This window comes from Hoplias malabaricus, chromosome 3 (assembly GCF_029633855.1).
Source record: "Hoplias malabaricus isolate fHopMal1 chromosome 3, fHopMal1.hap1, whole genome shotgun sequence".
NCBI classification, from domain to species: domain Eukaryota; kingdom Metazoa; phylum Chordata; class Actinopteri; order Characiformes; family Erythrinidae; genus Hoplias; species Hoplias malabaricus.
In genome coordinates, this window is record NC_089802.1 from 68,461,275 (window position 1) to 68,468,628 (window position 7,354).

Consider the following 7,354-nt stretch of genomic DNA (forward strand, 5'->3'; position numbering starts at 1 on the left):
ACAGTATAAAACCATAGATATCAGGGGTTCATTTGCAGGTGCAAATAAATTCCTTTGTGCAATGCAAATAAATTTCAGAATGAATAAAATGTTGGCAATGGAAATTAAAATGGTGTTCTAAAACACATTGTACCTATAAAGACAGAATGCATATTTATATTTATCTACATATGACTTGTCGAAGATAGACATATGAGTTAACTTGAAGTTGACTATGGCACCGTTGGGAGGTGGATTGGCGAATCAAAATGTCCATAGGTGTGAGTGAATGTGTGTGTGTTGCCCTGTGAAGGACTGGCGCCCCCTCCAGGGTGTATTCCAATGATTCCAGGTAGGCTCTGGACCCACCACGACCCTGAACTGGATAAGCAGTTACAGATAATGAATGAAAGAATGAATAATTTATTAATGTATTTATTTATTTTATTTTTGTAGAAAGGCAGCACAGTGGCACAGCAGGTAGTGTCGCAGTCACACAGCTCCATGGACCTGGAGGTTGTGGGTTTAAGCCCCACTCCGGGTGACTGTCTGTGAGGAGTGTGCTGTGTTCTCCCCGTGTCAGCGTGGGTTTCCTCTGGGTGCTCCGGTTTTCTCCCACGGTTGGTAGGTGGATTGGCAACTGCAAAGTGTCCATAGGTGTGAGTGTGTGTCGCCCTGTGAAGGACTGGTTCTCCCTCTAGAGTGTTTCCCGCCTTGCGCCCAATGATTCCGGGTAGGCTCCAGACCCACCGCGACCCTGAATTGGATAAACGGTAACAGATAATGAATGAATTAATTCATTTTTGTTGCAGTAACCACTCTTCTGGGATGGCTGTACACAATATTTCGGGACATTTCTGTGAGGGTGTGATGGCATCCAGCCAGTAGAATGATAATGAAGTTGATTACTGGTTTTGTATGATTAGTTATGCATCACAAGCACCATTCCAAGTCATTTTTAAGGTGTGATTCTCTATCACCCCAGAGAACACATTTTGTTGACTTGTGTAGTTGACACTTCTTTCTATACTTCTTTATCGCCTATTTTGTTCTCTCAGTAACGTTTTTGACTGCTTCACTTTGTTTCAGACCCAAGGTTTTAATTTGTCTCCACACAGTGGAAGGAGTGACATAATCATTTGTTTTCAGATCAGAAGCAAGCAAAAAAAAAACAAAAAAAAAAAACACCTTTTAAATGTCTATGCATCAGATTTTGTGGTTTAAATCTCACCATATTTATGTGGGGTCCCACTCTACACTCTTAAATATAAAGGTGTTCTTAAATATACAAGGGGTTATTTAAAGAATCAATGTCTCATAAAGAATGATGTTTTTGTGTATGATGTATGAGAAGGTTTTACCCACCAAACACCAGATATCATTCTAATGTTGTTTTTGGGCTAAATCTGGACAGTCCGTCATGGCCTTTATTTACCCCATATTTAGTCTAAACCAATTTTAGATTTGGAGGGACGCCTTTTTGTGAATGTTTTTTCACCTTTCATTTTCAGCCAAATGTAAACTGTGATGTCTGTTCACCCTCTTTTCATCATGTTTTTGCTGAGTGGGAATTGTTTAAAGAAATTTTACTTGATGTTAAGGTTCTGTAAAAAAATATATAAACAAAAAGGTTTCTTTATGGAACCAAATATGGTTCTTCTGTGGAATCATTCAAATAACCCTTTAAGCGCCCTTAGTCTAAAGAGTGTATGCAGCTTATATTTTTCAGTATGGGACTAAAATTCACTTTGAATTTGGCATATATGGCATCTTATGTTGTGTATGATTATAATATAATTCACTGTAAATACACGGTATATCATAGAATTAAATATTTTATAGAATGTAAACATTATAAAATAATCACATTCTTATATATTGTTTGCCTAAAAGTGTAGGTCAAAATGACTTGCAGGATATATTTCATAATGTCTGACTGAAATAAACAGAATTGCAAAGAGTATTAATGGCACTCAAAGAATGTTATTTTCTTCCCTTATTACAACTTTTCGAGACCTCATATCTATTTCTAAATGCCTTCAAGTTTACTGAGAGACGCTGAAATCGATAGGCTCTGAGGTTTTCTGCTGACATTGCCCTGTTAAAATTGATTTTATGTTTATTTTTTACTGGCTGTAGAAGACCCCTCGCAGAAGGTCAAATATAGCTATCAGTGGGGACTGGCTTTTTATTATATATATATATATATATAAAATAAATGAACAAACAAACGAATAAATAAATAATTAAATAAATAAACAAAGCCAGTGTTACATTTGGCACTTTTAGCTGGAGATTGAGTGATGTTGGAAGGAGAAGTTTCGCCAGAAATGGTGTTGTTGCCATGGCGACGCGCGCGGAGCTGAAGCGATGAGGGCTTGAAGTGTTCTTCAGTCAGCACACACACACACACACACACACAGCCCACAAAGCCCCTCCATTGAGGACCCTCGGCGCTCGGCTCCGCGTGTGTGTGCGCGCGCTTCCAGTCAGGGTCATAAAACTCCCCCACACTCACACACAGCCCAAATGTATGGACTACATTTAAACTGCCTGTTTTTGTTGTAGCTTGAGCTCCCTTTGGGGAAAAAACGAGCCCCCTCGAGCCCCTCTTGTTGTGCATGCGCGTTGAATTACGTGTGCCTTCTGGATGCGTGTCCGTATGTGGCCTGCGTGTCGCTGAAGTGAACGAGCGCGCGGCGGAGAGTGGGCTCACAGACGTTAGATGTTGTTGGTAATTAGCTGTGTAAAAATGCGCGTGGGCGCTTAATTCCTCGTCAGCGCGTGCGCCAAACAGGTCAGAGAGGCAGTGCGGAAAAATCTGCGCGTGCACGTGATGATGACGGGAACATGGATTCAGCGAGGACATGTGGCACGAGAGAGAGCCATGGTCACGTCAGACACCGCGAGCCTTATTGACCAACAACTTGTTGGTACTGGTGTTAGTCAATAACATGCAGTCAGTGTCCAGAACTACACTAATAAACACATGCAGAATGACAGCCTAAAATAAGTCAACAAGGTCCTCTACAGCAGCAGTTTTCAAATGATTTATTTACAGTCTAATGGCGCTTTTCCACTGCACGGTACCTACTGGGCTCAACATGGCTCAGATTTTTTGCGTTTCCCCTAGGTAAATCTTGTACCTAGTCCCTGAAACCAGGACATTTTCCGTTTCAGTTTGCACCTGGGTTAAAGTAAGATGATTTTAAACATGACATATAAACCTTGCAGATCTATGATTGGCCAAAGAAGTGCAGACATCCACCACAAACTCACCATTATTAAAACTGCCAAGCTACATGTACATGTAACTGCAGTTCAGATCTCATTTGTTTTTATCTGACTCGCAAGAGTAGCTCGTAAAATTTACACTGTGGTCTTTTTTGAAGAGTTTCAAATGTTCGTTGGATTGGTTGCTGATGAAAGAATCTAGTGAGAGCTGGACAGAAAACAAGGACTGAAAAATACTGAAATGGGCTGTGGGTTCGTGTTCAGTCTACTGGTTACATGGGGGGTCCAGTGGTTACATGTTCATAGTATGGTCATATAAGTTCCAGGTGTGTTCCAAGGTAAATGCCACTGTGGCCTCCTGGACCTCTTGCCTGAAATCTCTAGACTTAGCCACAGACACTCTGCCCACAAGTTGACAGAAAGTCTGATACTTTCAGTGGGAAAAAATTGGCCTCACTGTCAAGATTCTGCCTGTTGCATTCTGATTGGCTATCTGCCTCCTTCTCCATGGCATGCCAGAATAACAGACTTGTGATAGGTCATTATACGTGTCAGTCAAATTTCATTTCCTGCAGTAGTAGGAGATTCTGAGAGTCTGGCAATGTGAGGTGAAACCCCATTACTGCTGAATAATAAAACCTATTAATGTTTAAATGCTAATTAATATAAAGGCCAAGGTTTTAATCCTTTAATCCAGGGGTTACCAACCCACAAAGGGCCAGTGTGGCTGCAGGTTTTTATGCAAGCTAAACAGGAACACATCATGTATATCTGTTTAGAGGAGACTAATTGATCAGACAAGTAGAATCAGGTGTGCTCCTACTTAATTGGAATGAAAACCCGCAGTCACACTGGCCCTTTGTGTATAAGATTGGTGACCCCTGCTTTAATTGATTCGTAATAGAAATGCTGAATAAAACAGACTACCTGCTCCATTCAATAATATTTACATCTAAGTTGTTTAAAATGTTAATTGTTAAACTGCAAGTTACTTGTTTTTAAAGTTGCATCACAAAACCTCAAAAAAATTCAACATGGGCTTATGTTTAGCAGTGGCTTTAACTACATAAAACACTTCTCATGTAATGGAAATTCACTGCTATTAAAGTACATTCGTAGTACATCTATTTCTTGTTTTAACCAAAATCACTTGAACACACATAAGGTTAAGACCTCTGAAGTAGTCTTTAAATAGGAGCTTCCAAAAGAGCACTTGAAGGCAGCATTGTTTGAAACCTGCTGAAAAAGTGAAGAGCCTGCAGCAGTAGCTAGCTGCTAGGCTATAGGCTATGTGCGAGTGCTCATGTGAGTACAGGAGGCTTTTTGACCCGTTGCTTCCTTGATCTTAGTTATTTTGAGAACATCTTTTATTTTCCTCTTAGCTCCAATCTTCCCTTCTCATATCTTATTTTGCCAAGGTGCTGTAGGCTAGTTCGCTTGTTAGCTAGTTTTACAGGTTGCCTCTGATCTAATGTTGTTTTATACACATCATTTAGACCATTTTTTTCATTAAACTTTTGCTTTATTTTAAACAGATTCTTTTTATTAAAATTTTACATTTCACCCAATGTTTTCCCAAATTTAATCACAGCCAATTCCACTTCCCAGCCAGGCCTAGAGCAATCAAACAATACTATTAAGCTGGGAGGGTGATGGTTTCCACTAAGGTACGTAAATCCAGCAAATACATCTTTGTGTACTGCAAAATTACTGGATAGCTAAATATACTTGGAAGTTTATACTACTAGCTGTTCAAATAATTTAAAAATGCTGTCTGGAGCATTCGATGGGTAGCACTGTGTTGGATGGGGGAGAATAGCCTTGCCTTACAGAGACAGCGAGATTGGACCCCTATTCTCAGATGTAGTGGCTTCACAGTGGGTCGAACTTGGCTAAGAATTTGTCTAAGAACAGCACCTAAGTTAGATAATAAACATTACCCATAATAAAAATGTATTGCTCATATATTGCTCTGTAATTGCTCAGGAGACGTAAAAGAGATTCTCCTAAAATTCCTTTGGAGTAAAAAAATGAGACAAAAGTGTGCCCTTATAATTTAATTCTTGAATTATATAATGACTAATTAATGACTGACAAAGAAGTTGGCAGTTTGTTGTGCAGTTAATTTCCAAACCATGTTATTCATAGCTACAAATGATTTTAGCCTGCTGTGTGCCAAAGCCTAGCATTGCCTAGCCTAGCACTCGTTTCATTAAGGAACTTGACTTACAGGTTTCTTTGAAAAATAGCTACTTATGTCCACCTTCTGCTTTTTTGCTTTTTTTTTCTTCACTTGCTTTTGCACAGTAAGTCTCTCCTAGGATTGGAAAGGATTTCTTTCCCAGTTTTGCCGCTGGTAACAACCAAAAGTAGCTATGGAGTTTCACGTGAGAGCAAGGAAAGGCACGGCCAATCACACTGATCATATGTGATACGGGCAGGTAGGACTCGAGTAGAGAACATGATTTAACCCTTTCTGTACTTCTAGGTTAATGACACGTTGACAGATCAGGGTTTATTTTGGAGGGAATCAAATTATTGGTGGGGACAATTCAATAATCGTTGGATGTTGTTGGGGACACGTCACCTCCGTCCATGCTTATCTCTTGTGAGGGAGAGCAATATAGAGCGATATAGGAGAAGCTAGGCAAATCCAAACATATTTTGTGACATTACTGAGATCTCACTTCATTGTCTTCTAGATATTTGTTTCAGAAAAGTACAATTTAGCACAAGACCAGACTGATGGTAGACTGTGAAGAAATCCTGGACATTTCTAGCTAGACTGGACTAAGACTGTAAATGAAAACCATACAGTCTGGAGGTGTTTATCTTACCAGTGTGTTGTCAAGCTTTTTGTTCATTAACAGGATCATGAACATGGTTTGTCATTTTGTTTCCTAACTCAATTAATTTAATATGTTTTAAGCTTGGCACAAATACCTTTTGGGGCCATGGCCTGAAACCGAACATGAGATTTTATCAGTAGGAATGTGTGAAATGCAACTCAACAGTTCTGTGAAACACACAAGCACATAATAATGACCACTTGAAGCAATTCAAGCATGTTTTGTTTTTGCGTGCTTATCACTCACTTGTTCAAATGTGCTGCTTTGGTGCTTAATTTGGTGGAGCCCTTGAAAACAGAAAAATACAGAAATATTATACATTTGATTTATAGTACAGTGAAATAGGCATTTAAATTCACATGTACACATTAGTTTAAATGGGCTGAAGGTGTAAGTGTGTGTTTGTATTGATTTTGGCCTAGGAGTAGGAACTAACTATGGCAACTATCCTTTAAGATATTTTCCTAAGTTAAAACAAGGGGAACTAAGTATTTTAGCTTGGGTCACAAATCAAAACTCCTGTACAACACTACAGGTCTGTTCCAAAACCTAGTGAGCTGTCTACATAGAGAGCATATTACGTCATAGTGCACATAGTGCTTCCGACACGCAGAGTGTCCCAATTTTTAGACACACCTTATATATTCCACCTACTGAGATATCTTTATCTGGACGAATTTTAAGGCAGCCTCAAACCGTTCCTCAGTCATGAAGGCCATGCGTGATGCAACATAAGCACAACTCCTGTCTATTTCGCTCTTCTTCCAGTGCAGAAATGATTAAAATCGAGATAAAAATATGAAGAGCAGAATCCATCGGTTTGAAACGCTGAGGCGACCCTAGAAGTCAGTAAACATAGGGTGACCAGCCGTCCTCTTTTCCCCGGACATGTCCTCTTTTTTAGACATAAAAAATGTCCGGGCGGAATTTCACAAACCTCTGGGATTTTGTTTTTCTAGAGCTTACATAGAACTCCGAGAAGCGTTTCGTTCACAAACTAGTCCCGCCCTCCCCTACTCCGATTGGTTCGCTTGAGTGAGAAGGGGGCGTGGTGAAGTAGCCTAAAGACTTCTGATTGGACGGTCTGACTGTAGAGCTACCGTTATTGGTCGATAACCTTCTCTGTAAACATTTAATTGGTCAGTCTGCACGTCAGTAGTCCTCGTTTGCGTCAGGCAAAGCTCATGTACCTACCCTCATCTCGAGCTGCTATGCCGAAAAGTAAATGTAAGTTCTCGGATGAAAAAAGAAATGCCCATGTTTTGTGTAACAAATAATGGTGTATAAAGGTG

The 7,354-nt window shown here is 39.8% G+C and overlaps 1 long non-coding RNA gene across 1 annotated transcript; it reads right to left on the minus strand.

Annotated features, from left to right (window-relative positions):
- Window positions 1-444: 444 nt before the first annotated feature.
- Window positions 445-6,976, minus strand: LOC136690726 (uncharacterized). Its single transcript, XR_010801771.1, has 3 exons — window positions 6,699-6,976; window positions 6,309-6,349; window positions 445-736 (listed from the first exon to the last, which is right to left on the minus strand). It is a non-coding gene; the product is annotated as an uncharacterized lncRNA (long non-coding RNA).
- Between the last annotated feature and the right edge of the window lie 378 nt (window positions 6,977-7,354).